Genomic DNA, 19,451 nt, shown 5'->3' on the forward strand with positions numbered 1-19,451 from the left:
CACACACACACACACACACAAAAATCTTGAACAAGTAATTCCAGGCTGCTTTGCCAGCAAATTCTGGCCAGTACAGTTTGAAAGTGCATAGTTCTGGCCCTCACAAAGAGCAGACCTGTAAATGACATCTTGAGGATTAAACTGATTGAGATGCAATGCACATAGCAACCATTCATTAAGCAGAGTTCAGAAACAGGCCAGCAATCTATTCCACCTCCTTATCTGAGCAGTAAACAGATAATAGAGGGTAGAGGACACAGTGGAGACTATTTCAGACACATTGTAAACAGCTCTCTCAAATGTTAAGCCTCCTACAGTAAATCTCATGGAATAACCCCTCCTCCAAACACACACAGGATTTAGTTACAGCAAGTGTCTGACAAGCAAAAAACAGCTAAAAACCTATCCTAATGCAAATCTCAATGTGAATCCATTCACAGTTCTGTTTTGTCCACTATTCTCTCACCTTGAGCACCAAGAGCCTACCCCCAACCTTAAAAAAATCCACCATTTAATCATGCAAGGTTTTGGCACTGCTACTCCAATCGTTAAGAAACTCAATAACAATCTTATTCCTTTCCTTCAACTTCTGAAAGGAATCAATTTCTATTTCTGAGGGCTTTGATATAGGTTCTCTCTTAGGGAAGAGAACAAAAGTCACTTTTCCTCCCATTAAGCACCGCTGCTCATAAATAACCAGGACAGAACGAAAACGCCATAGGAGAAAATTAAACCAGCTACTTCAGTCTCAGTAGCGCAATGTGTTTCAACCACTTAGCTACAGAGATTATGGTAAGTCATGATTTCACATAACTGTTTCCTCATAAGTAAACATTTGATGGTTTCCTATTTTGCATCTAAGTTAAACGACAGAGATTAGGGTAGACATCCTACGATTATATAGCCGAATGTTTCATCTTCTGTGTACAGTTCTTTTGGGAAATCACTGACATTCAGCATAATATTACTATTACATATTTAAGATAAAAAATTAAACTGACAATAAATTTACGTAATACAATTTCATAAAGGCAGGGTGGCTGAATACTCTCTCAGATGAAAAATGTGAGCCCCATCAAAACTTGTGACTTTACCTTTATTAGGAAGTCAAAGGTACTTGATGATTCAATGGTTCCTATGCAATTCAATGCCTTCTAAGTGTCTCCAGCCAAAGCTGTCACTTCACCTACTCAACTAAAACTTATTTTTTTTTTTAAAAAAAAAAAGCTTTTAAAAACCCAACAGTGTTGCACTAGTTGCTGCAATGCTCATTGGTGTTTTAGAGTTAACAGGCTTCCCAAACATTGCACTTTAATACACAAAGAAACTGACTTCCTATTAGAGAATGAAACAAACATCATGATGCAACAGTTACTAAACTGGTATCATGGGTGATAAGAAAAAAAAATTCATCAAAGGTATTAGAAGGAGCTAGTAAATGTAGCTTACTTTCTTAAGCGGAAGATATCAGTTAATTAAGAACAGACCTTTCTTAAAGTTTACAGTTTTTGTGTCTATTGAACCTAAGCCATGCTAATGCTGAGATAAGAACCTACTAGTCTCTAATACAGCACCATATTACTGACTTCTGTTTACAATGATCTCTGGAATCTTTGCTTCACTTACTAGAATGAACTCTATATCACTTTAATTAATACCTCCAAAGTGCCAGAAAAAAATTGGTATTCAACTCTCTTAGCATTTTCCACTAGACATTAGTCATGCCAGCTCTTGGCTAATCAACATAAAAGGATATATCCCACGAAGTGGGTAATCATCCATGAAAGCTCAATACGTCTGTTAGTCTATAAGGTGCCACAGGACTCTTTGCCGCTTTTACAGAACCAGACTAACGCAGCTACCCCTCTGATAAAAGATATACTTGTTCCACATATTTAGCTAGAAATGCCTAATTACAGAAAATTTACAATCAGCATAGCCACCTAATTAGCATATATGCACCAGCTGGTTACAAAGCATTAATTTTAAAGCTTTACATTTGAAATCCATTTAGGAATTATTTTAAGCGTCAAAATCAGCACTATCCTAATTTCTGCTGGATTCAAATGCTTTTCCTTGTTTTAGGCTATGTCTTAGGCTATCGATCTATCAGGGATCAATTTATCGCTCTACCGTCGACTCCTGTACTCTACAACTATTCTTGTGGCTGAAATTGCCTCTCTTAGGTCCATCTCCCCCCAGTGTAGACCAGGCCTTACAGGATAGCTCCAAAGTTATGATCAGGTAAGGTTGCTTAGGCCCAAAGAAGAAGTGAAGTACCTCAATTGGCTTCACTTGCTAGAGCCAGGTTCAGGCAAAAATACCTGGACAGTACAGAATGCAAACCAGAAAATCAAAGCCAAGAGTCCTTTCTACAGAACGGGAAAAGAAAGTTTAAAAATGAATGGGTTTAGTAGTAATCATTCCGATAAAAATTAATAGGGTCAAATTAAGTTCGGAGGAAGGAGGCATTTCACAGATGTTAAGGAACAGTCTATTTGCCTGAAAGGAGGAGGAGGAAGATACAAGGAAAATCAGGAATCACCGGGCTTCTGCAAGAGAAAAAGGAGAGCAAGTCCATAAACGCAGTGGCCAGGGAGGGACTCCCCCGAGGCAGGCTAGGCTAAGCGCTGCGAGGCGACCCCGCCGCTGGGAAACGTGCCCCAGCTGGGGTCTGCGCGGAGCCCATCTACACGCCCAGCAGCACCCCTCTCTCTGGCGGGCTGGGTTTCACCCCCACCCCCGGAGCCGGGCAGGAACCCGCCGCAGGAAAGGGGCCCTGGCAGGCCGCCGCCCCGCCCCCGCCGTGCGCAGCAGAGCCGGGGCGCTCCTTGCCTGGGCCCTGCGCCGGAGCCTTACCGGGGCCCTGCTCGGAGAGGCGGTGCAGGCAGCCCCCATAGCCGGGGCCGCGGCGGCTGCCCCGGGCTCGGCGCTTTGCATCCTCTTTGCAAACTCAGCTCCCCGCAGCTCGGCTCCCGCAGCGCCGGAAACCGGCCCCGCCCCGCCCCTGACGGATGGCGGCCTCCTGCCAATGGCAGCCGCCCGCCGCGCCGCGCCGGCCGGGGCGGGGCCCTTTGTCAGCGCGCCCGGAGCGGCGCCCCGCTCGGCCGGCCCGCGCCCGCGCCCGCGCCCGCGCCGTGCGCCGCCCCCGGGCAGCGGGCCGAGCCGGGCCCGCCGAGCTGGAGCGCCCTGAACTGCCCCCGACCCGGCCCGGCCGCAGCGAGTCCCGCGCCGGCCCCCGCGCCGGCCCCCGCTCCTCCGGGCGCCCAGCACGGATTCCGACAAGGCCCTTCGGAAGGGGACTCCTGCAGGGGTGGCCCCCGTCTTCTCTGAAGCGAGCTCTGAGTGCCCTCATGCCTAGGAGGAGCTTCCCAGGAATGGGGGAAGCATTGAAGGTTTCATCGTTTAAAAAAGAAAAATAATAAAAGCTTTGTACTTGTAAAACTGACCCTCAGGACGTGAGCCGCAGCCGGCCTGCTTGGGTATGGTCTGCCCGAGGCTGTGGCCAGACAGCACCCTACTCACAGCTTCACCGCACAGTGCGCCCAGCGCCTGGGGCAGTTTCGTTGCTGCTAGGCAGAACTGGCAGACGGCACCCACACGCCCAAGAATACAGTTACAAAGCTCTTCACTGTGGAATTATTCAAGGGGAAAGGGGCTTAAAAACACAAACTAAGGGAGATTACAGACCTGTTCCATTCCCCTGAAGCAGGCAAAAGTAGTGGAAACCCTTCCTTCCTTCCTTCCTTCCCACTCATCCCCCTACACACAAAAGCATGGTAAAGTAGCAGACACCTCCTTTTTGGCAGCATTCAGAAGGTCTGGGAGGAAGGGTGCAGACTCCCCTTCCAACAACTTAGTGAGGCAGTACACACTACTAGCCCGACCAGAGCCGAAAGCTGCAGGCAGGGTCCCTGAATACCACCTCAGTGGCTATCCCGGCCTTTTCCTGCTTCCAGCCACTAGAGATGACAAGAGGTCTGGGCTCCTCACTGGAGCATGGGCTCTGGTCCTTGCTCTCAGAACCCCATACCTTCATCTTCTGTATCCTTCCTTATGACTGATAGGGTTTAGGCCTCCAGCTAACAAGTAGAGCCCTGTGAAATTCTTATTGTTACACTTCATTTTATCCATACAGATGGGAGGGGTTGTAGAGTGAGCCAACCCCAAAGATCTGGGCCCAGCTGCTCACTCTGAGCACTGGGATCTGGAGCATGAGGTCGAGTCACAGCTTAGGTTTGGCCTGGCTGACTCCCCCTTAATGAGACAGGGGCATCCAGGCCAATCCTGAGCAGCGGTGCAACCCAATAGGTCACAACTGTTGGAGTAAGGATCTGGGCTCAGCTCCACAGGACAAGAGCCCCCACTGTGGAGTGAATTTTTCACTCTATTTCTTTTTATAGAGTGTTTTTTTTGTTTTAGTTTGTGTTGTTTCACATTTTCAAAAACTGTAAGAATGTATAAATAAGCATCCAACAAGTGTTTCAGATCTTGTGAATTACATAGGAAGGGACTGAAGGTTCAACTTCATTAACATTAATAGGAGACCTGGCCTGAAAGATGGACTACAGGGTAATATGATTGGTACTTCTAAAGAAGCACACAGAAAAATTTCCAAATGATGTATCTTATATATAGTAAAATATAGTGATCAAGGCAGAAGCTTCCATCTTGATCAACAGATGCAAAGGAAAACAAAATTGGTTTGTTATTAAAGTTTCCAGATTAAAAAGTATACTATATAATTTTAAGTAACTGTTGAAGATGACTAAATATTTTTGTAATGGTTACCTTACAACAATTCTGATTTTTTTTTATTGCTAATGCTTTCTAATCGTTCAACCTACTCCTTCAGTCCTAATTTGACTTATCAAATTAGGCCTCCTACTGGGAAGTATTAAAATTGCAGTCCCCTATTGAGACAACTACCTGTTTCACTAAACAGATATTGGAAAAGTAATGCATTCCTAAATAAATGCTTTAAATTCTTTGACATTGTCATTCAGTAAATATTTAGAAAGTGTAATTATTGGAGTTTTCCTTAAAGCATTTCACAGTAACACAACTGATGCATTAAGAGGCTTCCATAAATACTTTTATCAGCTCTAATCTTCTCTCAAAACCTGAGGACTCCAACAATGCTCTGCAATTCTATAGCACCTTCCAACATTAATGAAATAATTGTCAACACTCCTATGAGATGTGATCATATTGTACAGCTGGAGGACTAGAAGCACAAATAGATGAACTGCACAGTCACATGAGGGGCTGAGTACTTCAGCTCCCATAACATCAAAATACAGAGTTCAGAACCTGGAAATTAGGGTGTGTTCCCCTCTCTACCACTGAATTTGTGGAGAAGGTGCAGAGACCTACACCAGGTCCAAACTCACATGATCAATGCTATACAGTGACAGAATGAGAACTGAACTCTGATAGTCAAACTTCCATACCTGTGCATTAATCACTGAACTGTAAGTGATTGTTATAATGGGAAGTTACTTCTGCTTAATTTTGGTCTTGATATATTTGCTGGAGGAAAAATTTATTCTAAAATTTTCTTTGAAGTCAATGTGATATTTGTTGAGAAATGTTGAACTAATTTTATATGTTAAGTTTTTCAAAACACTACTGTAACCAACAGTTGGAATTTGAAGCAAATATATGATGCATTACCTTTAGGAATATTTACTACCTTATTTTTATGCACATGGTATGGAAAACAGAGTTTTATCTGGGCCTTCAAAGCTACAAATCATTTTTTCCAGATCCAAGTGTTCTTGACAGACTTAACTCTGAAAGCTTACATGTGCACACTCATATAGGTTAAATAAAAACGTATCTTGCATCAATACTTAACTTTTACACAAAAGTTTTAAATTAATTTCCTTAACTTTTGTGTGTTTCCCAAAAATAAAATAATTCTCAAGTTCTCTATATGACAGAGACATACCAGTAACAAATCAGGAAGCTATATATTCATTAAATGGTCTACAAAATTGGGAAGGATATGCTAGTTTCCTCCCAATAAGAAAAATCAAAGTCAAGAGTAATACTTTAACTGGTAACCAGAACATTTCTATCCACTCTACTCTATTCAGTACTAATAAAATTAAGAGATCAGAGCGCTTCATACAGACAATTTTCTGATATGATAAACATTACACTCTGTTCATGCCCTTATTAGACCATTAAGGACAAGCTGAGTTCTCTATCATTGTGCGATAGTTCTAACAGATCAAGGTTTTCCTGCATAAACTGTCCAGGGTTCTAGGAGGATTTGTGTATCCAGTCACTACAGCTAAGTATATTTACCCATCTCTGGTGACCTTCCCAGAGAAGTTAGATTCATAGCACTTTTTGAAAGACTGAGGGAGAAACTCCTTTGTCCTAGCCTATTACATCTCCCAGAACGGATTGTCAGTTTTAAGGATGTGTATAAGATCACATAATGGCTACGATATTTTCTTACATAGTCACTGCACTTCCAGCATCTAACTCAATGGTACGAGATTTTAATTGAGCATTTATTTGGCATGTCCCAGTGGTGTAAGACATAGCTTATGGGAAAAAACTAAGACACTAAATATTTTTTAATACGACTAACCCAGACACCAAGTTTTATGCACTTTCATAGGAGATACTACAACAGAATAAAATCAAATTTAACTGCCTTTTAAATAACTGCAACAGCTACTTTAATTTTATTTCAACAATAATAAGTTATTCATAAATCAGATGGTCCACATGCTAGCGCAAAATGACAAGTAAATAGAGCAGAACACATTCAAGCAGAATATAAACCCTACATATGAAAGGCAATTTTTCTTAAACATGGTGCACAGCCATTTTACAAATGTCAAATATAAACTACCAAGATGCAGGCACTTGAAGCCTTAATCTTCATTAATCCTGGGATGTCAAACAATTCTGGAACATCAAGGGAGGGAAAAAAACCTACCGATGAAAAGATACGTTGCCAAAATTGGACCACGTTAAAAGAATGGCGTTTAATAACTGGATGCAATTTCTCTCTCACACACTAGATGGTAGTATTAAGAATGTTACAGTACTTTCCTCCACTACTTTTAATTTGGTTGAATGGTTTTAATTTATATTATACATGGCACTTAAAATTCCTCAGGCTTTCATTCTTTTAGTGTGCAACTTTACTCATTGTTAGCATGTATGTGGGAAGACAGTTTATGCTATTAAGGTAATATGTTGAAGATTGATGCCATCCATATATGTGGGAATATACACCAGAATATTCTATTTACTAATCATACTCATTTTTAAAGTTTATTATTACAGTTCCAAAATATTAAAACAAGCACTACTAAGGTTTAATCCCAAATTTAAATCATATGTAATTGGAAACACTTTAATGTAATAAATTAGAAGTCATAACAAATCTTAACCATCAAAAGCATCACCGAGCAAATGAGCAGAAACAAGGAATAATTAGAACAGGTATAAAAGATTTCCCAAATATTTCTCTAGCCTTGGGTGGAAAACTGGATTCCTAGAGAATATTGGGAGAAATCTTATAAGAACAAAATGAAATCTTGCAACTGAGAAGCTATAGACCAGAGCAGAAGGATTTCAGAACTGAATGGGAGTAAGTATCTACAATTCCTTTAAAAAATGCTTTCAAAGTGACCTGTTCCTAAGTCATTTCTAAATCCAAACACTTGAAGCCTTTACGGGAGGAGGAAAACAGAAGTGGTATGAACAGAAAGAACATAGAAAATTGGTTAGAGATACTTTTGTTAGCCTGCTTTGGCCTTTTCACGTGGTTGGTATTCATAGGTATTGGTTTACAAATGCTCACAGCTGTGGGGAATTTAATGTTAAAGGAGATATGAATTAAGAGCTCTAGTAAGAGCACATCAACAATGTACAGATGAAAAAAATGAAAGCCAGCATCCTGGAAGAATTTCCAGTAGTTGAAGATAAAAACTAAATAAATAAGAGTAAACCTCTGAATTGTGAGCTATTTGGCAGACTTAAACAAACAACCAAAATCCTCTCAGCATTGAAGCCAACACCTTCTACTTGTATTTAAAATGGCACTCTTCTCAAAAAGCACTGGAGGACTTAGTTTCCATGCAATTCTATTATCTCACAGAATTGTGGGGGGAGAGGGGGCACACAGAGGGTGAGCAAATACAACCATAAAGAAGGAAGACAATTATAACCAACATAAAGCCAACATTAGGCTCTCAGATGGTTCTAAACATATTTTTTCATCAGTTAGTGGAGATTACATTCAGTGTATCTTCTGATTATTATAGACATAAAACAGAGAAAAGAAGGCACCTTAAGATTGGTGCAGTTTAAGAGACTGGTACCAAGAGAAACAATGACAGAGCAAATGGACGTTTTAAAACCATTGACCTGGCTGAATGGAAAAGTGATTGGGTAATTACAAAGGACTGTCCTTTCCAGATGTTAAGAATGTATGTTGTTCCACTGCATATTTGCTATAGAGTGCAAGTGGTGGAAATTTACCTCAGAGAACAGTAGCACTAACTCACTTTTAAACTCATATGATGCTCTTTTCATTCCACAGTAATTTCTATTTAATAAGACTATGGCTTATCTTTATTTTAAGACCAAGATTCAAGTTAACGCTGGATTATAAATAGTCTTTGGGAAAGTGCTGTATGCTGTGGATTCAGGGATGGACAGAGAACACAATATCCATAAAGGGTAAGACTGCAGTATATAAATAATCTCAAATGCATGCTCAAAGTTTTGAGTGTGCAAGCAAAAATATGGATGGCATGAGACAGCAAGTCATGTTGTTATACAATGGTAGCAGAGAATGAAAAAAATCCATTACTGAATATTGAAAAGACAAATATGCTCTCTGATGAAAACAGATGAAAATACATGAAAACAATGAGCTTTTCATTCACTGTACCTCTAGAGATTAGTCATTTTATTCTGCCAGGAACCCCAGGCCCACCACACAAGAGATTATTTGTGGGAAGTTGAACTTGGTTATTATTTTAGCAGTGAAACAAAGAACAAGGAGAACACCAAAGTAGTTTACCTGTTCTCAGAACACCATATTACAGGTTACATGAGAAGTAAGATTCCAGGGGGAAAAAAAAATTGATACTGGACTCACTATGAATAGCAAAGCACATCACTTCACCTACTTCCACTTGCTCTCACATTGTTTCTAATTTTGGAACTATCAGAATCCTACTGGAAACAATATACAGAATCTTAATTGGGCTGCCTGTACTAAATACGTCAGCAACGTATCACTTGGCAGATCATTTTTTGACTTACTGGTTTTAAAAAAAATAAACTTTAATAGTTAACCTTTTTCTTTGTAATGCTACTATTTTAGCCATTGTGACAAAATAAGAGTTTGAAAGCCAACATAATTTCAATTTTTACTTACACTGCAGACTTAATGACGCTGAAGATTTGTTTCACTCCCTGAAGACAATCTAACACATACAATTCTATTAATAAGAATAGGAAAATGCTTAATAAAATCCTACCTAAAACTATGTCTAAGATTAGAATTTCTAGTGTTACATTTAGAGTAAATACAATTTTCTAATAAACTGTCCTAGAGTAGATCCATCTACTAATCTATTTAGGTGTTTTGATTAGTTTAGTTATTTATATAATGTATGTGGATGCACTTAAAATTTCATTGTTCTATATTCAAAAAGCACAGCAAAGTTCTTCAAATTTTACAGAAGCTATTCTATCTTAATTTGGGTCAACCACAGTAGACCATTCCAATTTAGAATATTGTACTGAAAATCTCTCCTGCCCACTCCCCCTCAAAAATAGATAAAGCTATCCAAGCAAGACTTATTCTATGTCAAAAGCAGACCTTAACTAATTAAACTGTGCCCTTCAGGAGTTATTCCACAAACCAGGATTTCTGTATTTTTTTCACATGTTCCGGAGAGGCTAATTTTCAGATATGTGATAAACAAGATTGTGAATATTATGAGCACAAACAATTCATAATCCCTGTGCACAAGAACAGAAGCATGTTTGTAACAAGGTTATCTGAAATACAAATTGAAGAGAATATGAAATAATGAACAGGTATAAGTATCCTACCAGTAGTAGAGAAATGGTGGCAGTAAGTATTGGATCCTCTGCACCTCACCAGTTTTTAAAAAGATGTATGTTTCAAAAAGCATTGTTACTAACACCAAATACAACAAAGCTTTTGAAAAGGAAAGTGGTATGAAGATTTAGCCTTCACATAGACTGAGTTGAAGAACACATTAATCTGTCATATCCAAATTCATGTGGTGCCAGGCAAGCATAACTGTTAGAAATAGTCTCACTAGCATAGGTCAGGATTTAGAATAGCAATAAGACTCTTTTGGGAGAGGTTATCTTTCTTATGAAGAATGTTACCCAAACTCCACTCAAACAACATGCCATTAAAATATATATATATACACACACTGTATACTCCCACATACAGATTGCTAGGCTTAGAAACTATTACGGGGAAAGTTAAAAATACCACTGGGAAATGGGAATATCACACCATGCCTCCCCCGCCCCCAGTACAATTTGCAAGTATTAACCCCCATCAATTTACAGTGTGAAAAAAGTTTAAAATACTTGTGAAGGGCTCTGAAGATGAAAGGCACTGTAGGGGAGATTGTGAAACCTTTATTCATATTACATCATGAGTAATCGCAGGAAAGTCAACTGGACTATTTATAAACTCAGGTACTATTTAGTGGGATAAATATATCACAATGTGGCCCTATATAAGTGTTCAATTACACCAGATACTACCGTGTGTGGAAAAAATATGCACTTTAAGCATTTATCTCATAACCCCGGCCACTTGATCACTAATCCTTTACTTGGCAGACAAGACTTTGGGATATGTTCTCAGTGGCATTTTTGGAAGTTCCATAAAGCCCAGCATGTGGACTGGGTGGTCCTTGGAGTAACTTGAGTCAGGCAGGAAACACAAGAAGGTCCCCAAGAGTCCATTTTGCATCCTTACATTTTTACTTTGGGAAAGTTTATGGCCTGTATTATCCAGGAGGTCAGACTAAATGATCACAATAGTCTGTCTGGCCTTGGAATCTATGAATTTGCCAACCTGTTAAATTAGTTATTTCTCTCACTATTAGAGTTGGTTCATCCACTAACAGAAACAAAGCAATTTATGGAGAATGCAAAACATCTTGGTTGTGTGGATTAATTGGTGGGTGTCGGGGTGCTGGAACCATTTGCTCTTGCACCCTCATGCACTGGCCAAAAATGAGCAGAAGTCAAGAGTGGAGAAGAGGTTGATGAGAACAGAAAAAGCAGAGTGACAGAAAAACACAGTACTCAGTAAAGAGGAACATATTGCAAACCTTAAATCCCCCATGCAGTCATGAATGTGAATACGGAAGAGCAGACATGCTAAGGCATGTGCAGATTTCACAGCAGGATACATTTCTGAAAAATGCAGATACTTCATGGTCTGAAAGAACCTAATTTTGCCTCTTGAACCTCTCCCTCAGCAACAGTCCCCAATGCAAATGTAGGTAAATGGGTATCTACCAGAGGAGAACTTTAAACATAAATAAAACTTAAATTAGATGCTTGCCTTACAATTATAGAAAACATATACAGCTAGAGAAAAACATTGTAAGTGGGCATTTATCAACCTCAAATGTGATTAGCAGAGACACTTTTGTCAAACTGTTCTACAGATGAAGCACTGTGGATCTGTTTGGAATATGGAGGGAAGGGGGAACCCACACCATGCCCTTATGCAAAATACTATTTACTTTGCCAGAGGTATGTTGTTTACTCCACTGAGAAAATTCACAACATGATGGATAGAGCATCAAAAGAAGGGCCATTATTTAATGTCAGCATTAAAGCGGTACAGATTCCTGTAAGTATCTTCAGGCAGTGTGCATAGTCTTATCTCAGCATAAAATATAATTTTTTACACTTCAAAATCCATGTACACAGCAAACAATTTATATGAAGAGTAAAAGAACTGAGGAGATGCCAACATCTTCCAGCAATAATCTCTCCTATGTTGTTCTTTAGATTTGTCTATTTTTGCTCATTTCTTGTTTCAATGATCCACACTGAGTCAGAAGAGAAAACAATGTGTAAGGACTTCAGTATAATTCAGTGCAGTTTCTTCACGAATTTTCAATTTTTCATAGCATTCTTTCGAGTCGGCTCATAAATTGGAAGTCCATTCATCTAATGCTCCCCCAGCTCTTGCTTTCTCCGACTCTGTCAGGTCAGTCTTTCCCTGAGAGAAGCCAGCTCTTTAGCCTCTCCATCTCAGGCTAGACGTATTTAATTTCTATTATGAGGACTGTGGTGTAGAACAATTTATAGGGGTCCCAAAGAGGTCATTGTTAAGGCAAAAAAAAAATGTAGGTCCATTTCTTGCTGAAAGTCTCATCTCTCTTATCTCAATCTCCCAATCTGTCCCAACCCTTAATCACTTTTGGCTGAATCTTCCTCTCCTCAAAAATATGAATGTTACTTCAGGACAGTTAATTCTCCAACTGCCCCACTAAAGGAAGTCTGTCTTCCTCCCTGCCCTCCAACATTCATTTGTTCTTCTCTCTCAATGGACCCTCTGATACTACAATGAAATCTATTTTACTTAAAATACACTTCATATTATATTTTTTATACTTCCCCAGATTTACTACCACACTGAATTTTCATAAGAACAGAATATTAACTTTTTAAGAACTCTGTTCCTGTTGCTTATTGCTCACCTGAAGTTATGAGCCTTGGACTGACAGAGTACAAGTTCTTACAGAAAAATAAAATGTCTGATCAGAAATGTACAGATTCATAGATTTTAAGGAAAGAAGGGCCCACTATGATGATCTACTCTGACCTCCTGCATAACACAGGCCATGGAATTTTACCCAGCAATTCTAGAACTAGAAGATTTTTTTTCCTATTGTATACCTGGAAACTATCAAGCCCAATACACCTAATAAGATTTACCCTATTACAGTGACATCACATTGGCTCTTGTGGAAATGACATCAGAGAGGAATCCAACTTCATTTGGGGAAACAGCTGCAGGAGCAATTAACTATTAAGAGAACCTGTGTTTTTATAATCAGAAGAAAGTACTTCAGCAGAAAAATATTTATTTAGAAACTTAACAGTTTTCCATGAGGCTTCAGTGGTGAATCAAAGAAAATAATGTGTCATCTTAATACATATGAACAATAAACTATTGTTATTAAACCCCTGGTGTAGCAGGGCTATGCACAGGCCCATATCCACAATTTATTTTAACAGGCATATGCAGTAATTTAAAGCAGAGCCAACACGAAAGCATACCACATATACCTATAAAGCCATTCAGGTCCTGCTCTGGAAAATCATGTATTGCCTACCCAAAGGCAGTGAAATAGTTAACTTGCTGAGTGGGCTGGAAACAGACAAGTAAACCTCTGCAATGCGAATGATTTTCATTATGGTTTGGTATTTATTGTACATACTTTTTCTGCCAGGAAGCTTCAAAATTTGCCAAAAGGAAAGAATTTACAAAATCTTGATTAATATGAGTCTTTGTGACTCATATTTCTGCATTACAACATCAGAAAAGATCACAAACCACTTACACGCTATATCAGGAATAAATGTACATTAGCACTGTTGTATGATAATTAACTATGTATTCCCCTTCCTGTTCCAAATCCAACAAGAGTAATTTATTATTACAGTGCTGATATGTTAGAGCAAATCTAACATCACATTCCTTGTCATAAGGACATTTTAGAGTTAGTAAAAGTGGTTCAAAACCACCCTCTCTCTTTCTCTGTAAGGACTCAAATGTGTGCGTGCAGCTCATAAAAAGGCTCATGAAGGTCCTCCCCTTTCTTGGCCTTTCAAAAAAAGAAAGGACCTCTCTCTTCCTGAAAGAATCTGGGACTAGTTCCCCAAAGGCAGATAGTCTCTGGTAGGAAAGAACCAGAGCTAGCCTATTGTGTTCAGTACCTGAAAAGGGTACATGTGTCTTGGACCTGTCCAAGAAGCCATTTTCTTTCTGAAAATATCTTGTCTTGGATTTTTCTGACTTTGTCTCTTTACAAAAGGATCAGCTGAGCCTGTTCCCTTGTTCCAAAATTATTACACACTTCTAAAACATCAATCACATAATTGGGAAATACAGTTTCTTACAAAGGGGTGGGTAAGACCAAGATTCTCCCTTCGATCCTCTGACAGTATAATCCATGAAATTATACTGGGGAAACTCACCCATGTAATTAGAGGAAAATCAAAAATAAAGAGGTGTTTTGCATTGTGCTTTGAAGGAAGCAAAACTTTCACCCAAATCTCTATAAGTAGCAAATTCCACAGCTAAGGTTCTAGATTGAGAATGCCCTGGCTGTGACAAGTTCCACATTGGTGCCTAACAAACAAAATATCCCTGGTAATCACAGCTGTGACTCAGATGAAAACACTGGTGGTCACTGACATAGATCACACTTCAATTAAGATTCTAGATAACGGACAGGACATTAAATTAAACCTAGAATTGACTTAGCAGCGGTCATAGACAATGGAGCCTTCGCCTGTTTGTCCTGCCTAGAAGTGGGACACTGGATTCTGAACAAGCGGCATCTTCTAGGTGGGCTTTATGGTCAGTTCCAGAAAGAGCATGTGGCAGGGGTCTACCTAAGGTGACAAAGGCAAACTCACCATGGCTACGTTCATATCGGAGGGGAAAGGACAGCCTTTTTGTCAAGCAAAGAATCGTTATATTTCTGGTCACTGATGCGGTGTCTTAATCCAGAGACCGATGCGACAATACGCCACTCTGGGCGAGTCACATTTTCTCAACTCTCTCCAAATGGTGTGGAACAACGATCTCTGTTTTTCATTACCGTTCCCGCCACCCGGGATAGGGAACCCCGTGTAAACGCTATTCCAGCCGAACTGGTTTCGAAGACCCAGCCATTGGGGCTTGCCAGCGTGAAGAGGAGCCAGCGGCCGCCCAGGGAAACGCGACGCCTGCTTCCCGCACCCCCCAGCCAGGCCAGCAGTCCGAGCGGAGAGGCGAAGAGAAGAGCGCGGCGCGGGGCTGAGCGGGGGCGGGCAAAGCAGCCACAGGAAGCCAGGCCACGGGACCGCAGCCCGGGGTTCGGTCCGGGCGCCTCCCGAAGGCCCTGCTCGGGCCGGAGCCCGCGGTCTCCCGAGCCCCGCCGGCAGCGCAGGGCCGGGCCGAGGGGGGCCGGGCGGCGGCTGGGCGGGAGGCCCGCCCGGCGCGTTTCTCTCGCCCAGGGCCGAGTTTCCGCCTCCCGCCAGCCCCGGGGGCGTTACAGGCCCGGGGGCGTTACAGGCCCGGGCCCCCCCGTCCGTGCCGGGGGCCGCGCTGCGCGTCACACGGGCCCCGAGAGCCCCGCGCCGCCCCGGCCCGGCCAACGGAGACCGGCCCCCGGCCCCGCCCGCACTTACTCTCGGTGTCCCTGCCCGGGCCTCATGGCGCCGCCGCTCGCCCCCGCCGCTCGCCGCTCCCGCTGTGGTGGCTGCGCCAGGCCGCCGCCGCCAGGCACCTCTGCGCATGCGCTCTCACCGCCAAGCGCGACGCCGGCTGCGCCCTGGCGCAGGCGCGTTCCCCCCCGCGGTCAGGGCCCGCGCAGGCGCACTTGATAGCCGGGAGAGGGAGGGGGTCCTTCAGCTTTTGTCACGGTGGTGTCTCAGCCGCGCCTGACTGAAACGCGCGGGCGCCGGGCAGCAGCCGCCCTAGGCCCGACTCGCCGCCCTCCGCAGGGGCGCTGGCGGCAGGAGGCGGGTGCTGGGGTCGGCGCAGTGCGGGACGGCCAGGACCCCCCCCCCGGCGGGGTGGCCACAGCGCTGCCTGTCCTCGCCGTGCCAACGAGGGGCCCGGCAGCCCCCACCCCGCCCCACAATGGGCCCGGCAGCCCCGGCGGCAGGGAACCACGCCGCCCCCTGGCTTCGCGCCCCAGCGCCCTGTAGGGGCCAGGGCTCCCGGGGGGGACGCGGCCTCCACAGCCGCGCTGCCTGTCTGGCGGTAGGGTAAAGCTAGCGACCCCCCGCCAGCAAAACCGCAGCGCTGGGAGCGTGCCCGCGTCTACACTAGGGCCTCGAAGCACGACTGCAGTAGGCGGGATCGCCCCGCTTCACACCCTGCTCGGCCTACGGCCGCACAAGCGTCTCGTGCGGACTCGGCGTGAGAACTGGCGCGGAGGGAAGCGGTGGGCTGGGGGAAGCTGGTGCTGAGTGCCTAGGGCCGCCCGGGTTGGCCCCTGGCCTCATGCTGTCCCAGCGAAGGGGAGACAGGGTGAGCAGCAAGGGGTGCTGCTTGTCGAGAGTCCCTTGTCTGTGCTGTAAATAAACCGCTTCTCTGCTCTAGGGCTGATAAAGCAACGGGGGGGGGGGGTTAAATTTCTTTTTGGTATTTCAAATACTTCTTTCAAAATGCATAGGAACTACCCAGCCGTCAGACCCTACACAGGCCCTAAGGCCCCCTTTACCTTAGATTATACATTCTGTCAGCTATGCACATACACCCCTCTGTACCCATAGTCCTCACGCAGGAGGATCACCAAAAGGCGCTACTGTAATAGAAGTACAGTAATCCATAGCCAAGGCTTGGTACCCAGACCTGCTGGGCATGGCTGCAGAATAATAATTAGCATGAGGGCGAGGGGGAATAGAAGTGAAAGCTATTCTCCTGTGCATGCATGAAGGGACCATACATCCTCCAAAAGACAGCAGGGACTTGCTTCTCCAGTCCAGTTGTGCTATACCACTTTATCATAACTTCTACCTCCATCCTTTCATAGCTAACAGCTCAGGACAGAATTGTACTCTATTCTGTCTGGAATGTGCCACGGGCAGTAGGGACTACCATAAACGGGATAATCTCCCCCCTACTAGTAACAGGCTAATTAAACCTGTTTGTGTCTGTTTCCCCAAATGTAAAATGGAGAAAATTCCACCTCCCTTTTCTGTTACCGCAGGTTTGTATCTGTTGCATAGAGTTTACAAAACACAGCTTTTTTGGCCCTCGGTGGTTTGACATTTTTGTCACAGACCCAAATGGCACTGAGAGAGTTTAAAAGCTTATTTAAATCCCGTTTCCTCATACACTACTAGGCCTATATAGGCAGTGGGATTAACCTTTCGGACAATATTAAGGTGACAGAACCACTCTTACATGACGCTGAAGGGTTTTTAGCCCTGTGTAGCAAAAAAAAAAAGGTGATGGATAAATTAAGCAGAATATCTTGCTTCAGCTAAATTGAGGGCTTGGGAGCAGCATTCATCACTTTAGACAGCTAACCAATTGCTACACCACATGCCATCAAAGAATGGACCAGGTGCAGCCCATCTGGAAAGACGGACAGTTCACACCTTTGTAAGGAAGAGGAAAGGGAAGGCATATTGTAGAGAAAGTAATGGCAGCCTAGCCTGAGAATGCACTGGCAGCCAGAAGGATGCAGACTGCTGCCACAACTGTTACTAGGAACCAGGGAATTTGGTCAGCATTAAAAGTTAGCAATCTTGTCCACGCTTTGTTGGGACTCTCCTTGACAGCACACTTCCCTCCCAACCAGCCCTCAGAATTCATTCCTTACACCCAGGGGGAGCTGCGGTTCTTTGCTTCCTTCCAAGGTGGCTTGTCTGCTGCTCTCCCTGGCCATTTCACCTGCCTCGTTCCCCCTGAGGCAAGTGAATGCTCTTCCTACCTAGCAGTGAGATGAGGCTGGACTTCCTATGAAAGGCTTATTTCACGTGCTGCCCTGGCAGTACAGGTAATTGGAACTGCACTCATGTTGCCGTACCAGGGAAAGCCAGGACCCTGCACTGTTTAGCTGACATGGCAGTTTCTCGCATATCATAAATAATTATGCCTTACTTTCTCATCTCTGTCCCTATAATTGGCTGCAAAGCAGATGCCCATGGAGGTTAGTTACCAGCAATGATATATGGGGCATTTGTCCACTCTCCATGCCTTGAAGTCAGTTGCACGATCAGTTAAACAGGTGCATCCTCCCTAGTAGGTTCTGCTCAGACATGGTGAAGTTTGGGCTTCAGTCCAAGAAAGCGTCCACATTCTTGTCCAAGAGGGAGGAATGGCACATGCACTTGCCAGCCAGTGTAGAGCACAAACCTGCCACCCCCTCATTTTTGGTTTTATTTCAGGAATGATGATTTACTGATCCCCTTTGTACCATGATACAGATTCCTCTCAGGCTGCTGGCACCCAGGAAGAGACCACAGACATGCCAACCCCTGACTGTTAATGATGTAAGATCCTGCCCAATTTTAATTGCATCTTTACAACCATAGGTTAAGCCATATCTAGCTGCAGGAGGGGTATGTAGCTGGCAACACTGTCATCTCTGCCCTCAGCCCAATGGTGTTTTCACACTATTTAGGTGAGAACGCCTAGCATTTGTAGAGCCCAGTGTGACACCGGGCTCTCAATACAGCTGCTACCACCACCACAAACATTAGGTGCAATCACCTACTGTAAAACAAGGTCAGTTAGAAAGTTTCCCCCCTTTCAGAACCTCACCAATAACTGAAATCAAACCTCAGTCTGCAACATGTCAGCGTTTTCCAAGAGACAAACAAGACTCCTAAGCTTTTTCTGAAGATTATCAGTGCAGCATCTAGATGCCAGGCATTACTCCTTAGCCCAGTAGCATCTCACTCCACAGGTTACTATTCCTGTCATCTAACTGCATTGTCACCTGACCTCCATGTTCCCAACCCCATGGACACCTGATCACATGGCTGCCTAACCCCATTATCATTTCATCCTAACTACTACAATGGCATTTGTTAGCTTAGTACAATATGAAGAGCCCTGACTAACCCCCTCCATGCCCATGTTGCCTTCCCAAAATCAGGAAGAATTAAAATATATCTGTGCTCCAGGAAGATAGCACCTTCCGTAGTCTGGGCCTTCGGACAAATGCTAACAGTACCTTTCATATGAGAACTGATTGGCTGATGTCTAATTAATCTATTTGCCAAGCCTTATTAATGAGCTACTGCCTCACATTTCAGACTGAGCAGGCCCTAAGCACAGCCTCTCACTGAGTCAGTCGGGTAGTTAGGCAACTAAGCATTTTCACACACAGTATTTCCATTTCAAGGAAATACATTTTGCATTGATTTTCCATCACCTCTCACTCCTAGGGACCAGCTGCTCCAGGCACTGGGCTCTGATCTTCAGCCTGGAAAAATCACTGAAATATGCTTTGGGGCAGCTTGAGACTTACTTTGTCTGTCAACATTTCACAAAGGAATGGTTTCCTCATTGTATCGGACACCAAATGAAACAACCTTTTGAATCCTCAAAGCTCCTTTACCAGTCTCTCTTCCCTGCAAGGTGTCAACTTCAGAAGCACCTGTGAACAATCCACTGCTATGGAAAGGTGATCTAAGTTCAGCTGGGAAGA

At 43.3% G+C, this 19,451-nt stretch overlaps 1 protein-coding gene across 4 annotated transcripts in view; it reads right to left on the reverse strand.

The window, feature by feature from the left end:
• FAM222B (family with sequence similarity 222 member B) overlaps positions 1 to 15,650 on the reverse strand; it is a 47,677-nt gene extending 32,027 nt beyond the window's left edge. For 2 of the 4 annotated variants that reach the window (XM_073315920.2, XM_073315923.2), the window contains exon 1: positions 15,469 to 15,650. The gene's annotated coding sequence lies outside the window, so the exon portion shown is untranslated. Of the gene's footprint in view, positions 1 to 2,859; positions 3,131 to 15,468 lie in introns of those variants that run through there. The other 2 variants (XR_012155472.2, XM_073315921.2) reach the window with 2 other exon arrangements.
• Between the last annotated feature and the right edge of the window lie 3,801 nt (positions 15,651 to 19,451).

This window comes from Lepidochelys kempii, chromosome 17 (assembly GCF_965140285.1).
Source record: "Lepidochelys kempii isolate rLepKem1 chromosome 17, rLepKem1.hap1, whole genome shotgun sequence".
In the NCBI taxonomy this organism is placed as follows: Eukaryota; Metazoa; Chordata; order Testudines; family Cheloniidae; genus Lepidochelys; species Lepidochelys kempii.